This window comes from Salvelinus alpinus, chromosome 9 (genome assembly GCF_045679555.1).
Source record: "Salvelinus alpinus chromosome 9, SLU_Salpinus.1, whole genome shotgun sequence".
NCBI classification, from domain to species: Eukaryota; Metazoa; Chordata; class Actinopteri; order Salmoniformes; family Salmonidae; genus Salvelinus; species Salvelinus alpinus.
Genome location: NC_092094.1, coordinates 58,151,892 through 58,159,525, shown reverse-complemented (window position 1 = coordinate 58,159,525; position 7,634 = coordinate 58,151,892). Strand labels below are relative to the sequence as shown.

The following is a 7,634-nucleotide window of genomic DNA, read 5'->3' as shown; positions in this document are numbered from 1 at the left end:
AGCGGTGGCCCACCTCCCGGCACTTCATGCAGACGACCTTTTTACAGGCCTCTGCAAGGTGGCCATGTTCACCACACTTACGGCACAGCTTGGGCTGGTCCTGGTAGTGAACATGGCCCCTATTCTCTCCGAGGACTATGGTGGATGGGATGGCTTTCAACCCACCATAGCCCCCGGGGTCCTCCCTCTCCTGGACAGTGACCCTCCAGGCCCCTGTCCAGATCCCATCGGGATCCTTCACCTGGACCAGGGGCCCCTTCACGTTGCAGTACCTGCCCAGCCATACTGCAACGTCCTCCGGCTGTACGGTTTCATTGTACATTCGGATAATAACAGTTTTAATGCTATTATCCGTCAGCTTGGTCACCTCAAACATTGCTGTGAGGGACCCCTGGGTGTTCAGGGCGTTCTGGAGTTTCCCCCAGAACTCCCTCAGGAAGCTGCCGCTGGCAAAACTGACATCAAAGCCTTTCCCATAAGGGAGGGCTAGGATGCAGTTTACCTGCGCGGGATGGAAACCGAGTTCCTTTTGGAGGAATTTTCTGGAGAAATCCAATCGGGATAACTCCATTATTTTTCCTCCCTTCTCCTTTAAAAGGAGGCGCACTGCATGGTGCCTCCTCATGCCAGCCTGTGCTGCTGACATGATGGAGGCCCACTCCCTTTAAAACCCAACACCAGTGAAAAGAGGGGGAGGGGAAGGGGAAACAAGGGGCGGGGGAAGGAAAAGGGGGCGGGGGAAGGGAGAGGGGGTTGGGAAAGAGGGTTGGGAGGAAGGGGGGAGGGGTGTAAGACAACCGAGGATGCTAGCAGGCTCAGCTAGGCTAAGCTAACCAGGGCCTACCAGCACCACGGGACACACAACAAACTATCTAACACAGCACCCAACTAATCTTGTGAACAAGGGGAAGGAACACTAGGGGGGGGAAGTTTTTTTTTTTTAAATAATAATTTTTTGTAAAGGAAAGGACACAAAAGGGAAAGACAAAAAAGTAAACCACACACACACCAAACAAAGGCCAGGAGGCTAGCAGGTCTTACCAGCAGGCCAGGCTAAGCCTACCAGCTAGCAGCCCACAAGCCAAGAGGCCTCACAACAAACCAAACGAGCACACAAACCAAAAAGAGGGGGGAGGGGAACAAATTATTGGGGAAAAGGGGGGGAAAACAACAAGGGGGACACTAACTAACAACACCTGCCAAACTTGAGGAACGAGCAGGCTGGCAGGCCTCACCAGCGGGCCAGGCTAAGCTAACCAGCTAGCAGGCCAGCCAGCCAAAAAGTCCCCCAGCTGACAACACAAAACAACAAGGAACTAAAACAAAAGGCAATTTGGGGGATAAACTAAAGATACAAGGGGAACAAGGAAACTATAGTCAAGACAAAAACAAACAAAGCCTGCCACACCTAAGAGGGCCAGGGGGCTAGCAGGTCAAGCCAAGCTAAAGCTAGCAGGCCCACAAGCCCGAAAGCCACTCCGGCTAGCAGACAACACGAAACTCAAAAAACAGTAGGAAGAGCTAAAGGGGGGGAGGGTAGGATACAAGGGGGTGGAGAGATGCAAAACAGGACAAAACAGGGGGGAAATGAAATTTTAATTAAATAAGAAAGAAAAAGACCAGAGGGCCTTTAAACTCACCCTACAGGTGCTGGTGCACCTGTAGCCCACCACCAAAACCACCACCTAACCCAGGACAAAAGAACAGACAAAGGTGAGACAAAACAACAATAATAATGATTTTAAACAATATAAAAAGCACAATTTCCCGGGCGCCCTCCGGCCTGCGATCGCTTCTCCGATCAAGTGCAGCACTGACAAGGTAACTACACTTGATCTGAGCCAAAAGGCCGAGAAGCGATAACCCACAAATGGACCCCTGCGCCCGCCGGGCACCCGGGGGTCTCGGCAGACTTTGGCGGTTTGGCAAAAGGTGGCTCCTCCCCACCCACTCACTCACCCACCCACCCAACCAACCTTTCCCTGGCGACAGACAGACAGACAGACAGAAATGCGGGTGTTTTTTTTTGTTTTTTTTAAGTCGCCAATGCGTCTTTAAGTCACTAGCTCTTTGAACTCAATTGCCCTTAGCGACAACTTGGAGTGGAAAAATACACCGGTCAGTCCGATTGAAGTCAAACGCATAAGCAAAAAGTCTCGGCGGTGGGCGTCATCATCTCTGTCAATTTCTCTTGAAACAAGATATACCGGGCTCTGCCAGAAGCAAAGCCCTTCCAAAAATACTTGGAACTCATAAGTGTTCCTCTCCACGGAAGTCTTTAGTAAAAGGCGAAAGGCTTGTGCGTAATGAAGAGAAACCAGAGTCGTATGGAAGTCAGAGGTCGGGTTCCGAGACATACTCTGTGCACTACTAGGCTGGGACCTCGCGGGTGGGTGGTCGGTCACCCAACCCACTCTGCCAACTTTGTGTGGGTAAAAAGTGACAGACAGACAGACTCACTCACTCACTCACTCACTCACTATCCTGACCAACGTTGTTTTTTTTTTTTTAAGTAAAATGGCGGGAAACGGGGTAACCCACGAAAAGCGCTTCGCCCTACTTCCACTTTGGATGTTTTTTCTTTTTTCTTTCCTTTTCTTCTTCTGCCAGCTGTTTACACAGCTTTGTGTATTTTCTTTCCTTGACAACGGGAGAAATGTGTTGCACCGTTCCCGGAGGTACTGCAATACCGGGTCGATGCGTGGAGCGGACGGAGCAAGCCCCATTTCCGACTCCCTGTTCGAAAAATCCATTTAACCTTTTGTCAATAGGGGGAGCTGTTAGCATTATTTTTTTTTTTACATTTCCAAATTAAACTGCCTCGTACTCAATTCTTGATCGTACAATATGCATATTATTGTTATTATTGGATAGAAAACAGTCTATAGTTTCTATAGGAGTTGAAATTTTGTCTCTGAGTGGTACAGAACAATTTCTACAGCACTTTTCATGACAGGGTTCAGATTTCAGAAATTTTTACCTCTGATCTGGGGTCTGTTTATAAGGCCACAGTGAATGCTATGAAGAAACCGACACTACCTACGTCTTCCTCTGGGTGTCTGTACGTCATCACGTTTTCAATGAACTCTATGGGACGTTCACAGCCATTATAAATGACAAAAATGTACAGAGACCCCTCTTTCTCAACGTGCGCCTCAAGCGTGAAGGCCATCGGACCTGCCTCGTTCCAAATCGTTTTCTAACCAGCAGTATTTCTCCGGTCATGTTTTCAGTCGTTATAGTTGTTAAAAACATCATAAGGTAGTGAATTTTAACCGTTTTATAGCAATTTATATCCGTTTAGTGCGATTCTGAGGAATTTATTTGTCGTGCACTTTCTAGCTTTGGGAACGTTTCGCGGTCTCGGTCGTTGTTAGTGGACATTTCGAAGGACAGAGGACATCTATCGACCAAAAGACGTTTATAACATAGAAAGGATACATTGCCCAAGAATATGATGGAAGATCAGCTCAAAGTAAGCAATATTTAATATGATAAACCGTGTTTCTGTCGAAATATTTTAAACGCATACATCGCCATTTTGTTTGGTATAGCTTCACTTGGCCAACCCTGTATTGAAAAGTAAGGATAATTTTAAAAATGTAAATCAGCGGTTGCATTAAGAACTAATTTGTCTTTCGATTCCTGTCAACCCTGTATTTTTTAGTCAAGTATATGATTAGCTTTTAATTAAACTAGATCACTCTGATAGATGACGTCAGACATATTGAGGCTTGATTTCCTAGTATTTTCATTGTGTAACCACGGTTTTGTATGGCTAAATATGCACCTTTTCGAACAAACTGTATATGTATGTTGTAAAATGATGTTACAGGAGTGTCATCGGAAGAATTCTGAGAAGGTTAGTGAAAAAATTAATATCTTTTGGCGGTGGTTACGTTATAGCGCTCTTTGGCTGGAATCGATGCTCTGGTAACGTTGGAACATGTAGTATGCTAACTTATCGATTTATTGTGTTTTCGCTGAAAAACGCTTAGAAAATCTGAAATATGGTCTGAAATCACAAGAACTGGGTCTTTCCATTGCTATGCTTTGTCTATTTTTATGAAATGTTTTATGATGAGTAAATTGGTCATACACGTTGCTCTATCTAGTAATTCTAGTGGATTTGTGATGGTCGGTGCAATTGTAAACTGTGATTTCTACCTGAAATATGCACTTTTTTCTAACAAAAACTATCCTATACCATGAATATGTTATCAGACTGTCATCTGATGGTTTTTTTTATAGGTTATTGGCTATCAATATCTTAGTTGAGCCGAATTGGTGATAGCACCTGAAGGAGTAAGAAACTGATGGAGTTAGAATAGTGGTGTATTTTGCTAACGTGTTTAGCTAATAGATTTACATATTTTGTCTTCCCTGTAAAACATTTTAAAAATCTGAAATGGTGGCTTTATTCACAAGATCTGTATCTTTCATCTGGTGTCTTGGACTTGTGATTTAATGATATTTAGATGCTACTATCTACTTCTGAAGCTATGCTATCTATGCTAATCAGTGTGTGGGGGGTGGGGGGTGCTCCCGGATCCGGGTTTCTGAGGCAGTAAAAGTTAATATGTAGTCCCCCGATGGGGGACGTATCAGATATTAAACTGATAAGAACAGATTTTTTTTTTTTTTTTATAAAATATATTTATTACCTTCAAAACCAACTCAAAATCTTCCAAATTACACAATTTCAAAACCATATTTCTCTTAACTAACAAAAATCCATCCCAAACTTAAACAATAGCCAAAACCAATTCAATAAACATCTAGGGGAACATCCTCCCTCCCCTTCCCCTCTCACATCTATCCACCAACTCAAAAAATGTCACTCAGGGCCATCTCCCTTCCTCTGTCCCACCCTCAAAGCCATCCCTTCACCCTCGTCCAAACTACTGATCGGGGACCCTATGTCCCCATACAGGTATCCTGTACCTCCCTCCGTCCCCCTGCTCAATGCCATCACCTGGCGGTCCAACTCCTCCAGCGGTGTGAAAGAAGAAGAAGGAGAGGGAGCCCACGAAGGTCCTGCCACTTCTCCCTCTCCCCCCCTCCCACCACCATCTCTCCTCTTCCCGCTGTCCACCATCTCCACCCTCTTCTTCCTCCTTCTCTTCTGTAACGACCCCAAGGGGTCCGTTCTCTCCCTCTCCCTATCCTCTTCCTCATACAAACCCCTCTCCCTCATCTCCTCTCCATATCTCTCATCAAACTCTCTAAGCACCCTCTTAAAAACCTCTTCCTTCATCTTCCTATACCATTTGGTAAAGGATACCATAGTCTTCTCATATTCCCCATTCCCCCATTTCTCCCTCGGCCCTATATCCTCCTCCCTAATCCGTACTGCCCCATACACTGCTCTTCTTATCTCCTCCTCTGTCCTACCTATATTTTTTTTCTCCCACCCCCCTTCTCTATCCCCTCCTCCTTCCTTTTCTCTCCTTTTCCCTCCTTCCCTTCCTCCCCCTCTAACCCAACCACCACTCCTTCCATTTCGACCACCTCTCCTTCTGTCCCCACCTCCTCTCCTTCCATCTCAACCATCACTCCTTTCATCCCGGCCACCTCTCCTTCTGTCCCGGCCACCACTCCTTCTGTCCCGGCCACCCCTCCTTCTGTCCCGGCCACCACTCCTTCTATCCCGTCCACCACTCCTTCTATCCCGTCCACCTCCTCCTTCTGTCCCGGCCTCCCCTCCTTCTGTCCCAGCCACCACTCCTTCTGTCCCGTCCCTCTTCTTCTCTTTCTCCTCTTCTCTCTCCGGCTCCTTCTGTCCAGTCTTTCCCCCTGTGCCACCACCATCTTCCTGTCCTTCTCCTCTTCTTCCCCCATCCTCCGCTCTCGCTCCCCCCCCAGCTGCAGACGCGTATGACCTCTGCCTGGCGGGGCAGTCCCGCCACAGGTGTGCTTCTGATCCACACCCGTGACATGCCTTCTTCTCTACACAGTTCCTCCCCTCGTGCTCCCCAGATCCGCAGTATCTGCATTTCTGAGCGCAGCACGAGGATTGGATATGCCCATAGTCCATACACCGCCTACAAAACGGAGGCTGACGGGCATAGAATAATGTCCCCCTGTCAGCCCCCAGGGAGAACATCGCAGGGGGATGAAGGTAACCCCCCAGCCCCTTTGGGTCCTCCCTTAGAAGGGCCTGGAACCCTCTCTTTCCAGTCCAAAACCCCATGGAGTCTCTGAGGAGCCTCGCTGAGGATACATTGTCCATATACCTCCCCAGGAAGCTCCTCACCTCATCGTCTTTCACGTGGGGGTTAAACATCGTAACCGTCACCACCCGGAAATTACTCTTCGCCAATCCTGTTACTGCATAGTAACACATTGGCCTCACCTTCTCCAATTCTCTCACCCTCCGCATTACTCCTTCATACTTCTCCTCTGTATAGAATGTCACATCAAAAGCCCCTTCCAAAGGGTTTTCCTGCAAGCAAAACACCTCCTCCACCACCAGCTTCAGCTCTCCCATCAAAATCCTCCTTCCAAATTGCTCCCTTGCCAAAGGCTCCAAACCCTTCTCCTTCCATGCAAACCGCATCGTATTGGCAAGTCCAGCCACCGGGACCGACTTCCTAGCCATCTCTTCCAGAAAACCACTCTCAATTTGCTCCTAATCAATAAGAAATAATTTCCAGTTCCTTTTCCAAAGATCAATCCACATTAAACCAACCTACACCTCATCGCCTTCCTACTTCGACCTTTTGACTCAGCGAGCTCTGGGGCACCTCGGTACCAAGCTTGATCTGAGCCAAAAGGCCGAGAAGCAATAACCCACAAATGGACCCCTGCGCCCGCCGGGCACCCGGGGGTCTCGGCAGACTTTGGCGGTTTGGCAAAAGGTGGCTCCTCCCCACCCACTCACTCACCCACCCACCCAACCAACCTTTCCCTGGCGACAGACAGACAGACAGACAGACAGACAGACAGACAGACAGGCAGACAGACAGACAGACAGACAGACTCACTCACTCACTATCCTGACCAGGATAAGTAAAATGGCGGGAAACGGGGGAACCCACGAAAAGCGCTTCGCCCTACTTCCACTTTGGATGTTTTTTGTTTTTTCTTTCCTTTTCTTCTTCTGCCAGCTGTTTACACAGCTTTGTGTATTTTCTTTCCTTGACAACGGGAGAAATGTGTTGCACCGTTCCCGGAGGTACTGCAATACCGGATCGATGCGTGGAGCGGACGGAGCAAGCCCCATTTCCGACTCCCTGTTCGAAAAATCCATTTAATATGTAGTCCCCCGATGGGGGACGTATCAGATATTAAACTGATAAGAACAGATTTAAAAAAATAATAATAATTTATTAAACCAAACCATTCATTTTAAACATTTCACATTTTCCAAAATACTGTACATTTCAAGACACGGCTAACAAAACCAAGACCTGGAAATAACAATACAAACAGTAAATACACTTTGGCCCAACCACTGCAACATGCCTCTTACTCATAAAGGTACTTCCAGCGTTCCTTAGAAGCATGGAAGCCGTATTTGTCCACATCAAAATCATATCTTTTCCTCAAATCAGCTCTAACCCTACTAACCACTCCACCCACTCCCCAGTCCACATTGGATTTAACCAAAACCACCCTTGAATCCCACAGAG

At 47.2% G+C, this 7,634-nt stretch overlaps 1 non-coding gene and 3 pseudogenes across 1 annotated transcript; all 4 read right to left on the bottom strand.

Moving 5' to 3' along the window:
- Positions 1–2,209: 2,209 nt before the first annotated feature.
- On the bottom strand, positions 2,210–2,326 carry LOC139531145 (U5 spliceosomal RNA). Its single transcript, XR_011666252.1, has one exon. It is a non-coding gene; the product is annotated as a U5 spliceosomal RNA (small nuclear RNA).
- A 330-nt stretch (positions 2,327–2,656) lies between these two features.
- Positions 2,657–2,781, bottom strand: LOC139531081 (U2 spliceosomal RNA; annotated as a pseudogene).
- Positions 2,782–4,534: 1,753 nt separating this feature from the next.
- Positions 4,535–4,657, bottom strand: LOC139531086 (U2 spliceosomal RNA; annotated as a pseudogene).
- Positions 4,658–7,155: 2,498 nt separating this feature from the next.
- Positions 7,156–7,332, bottom strand: LOC139531062 (U2 spliceosomal RNA; annotated as a pseudogene).
- Positions 7,333–7,634: the final 302 nt, after the last annotated feature.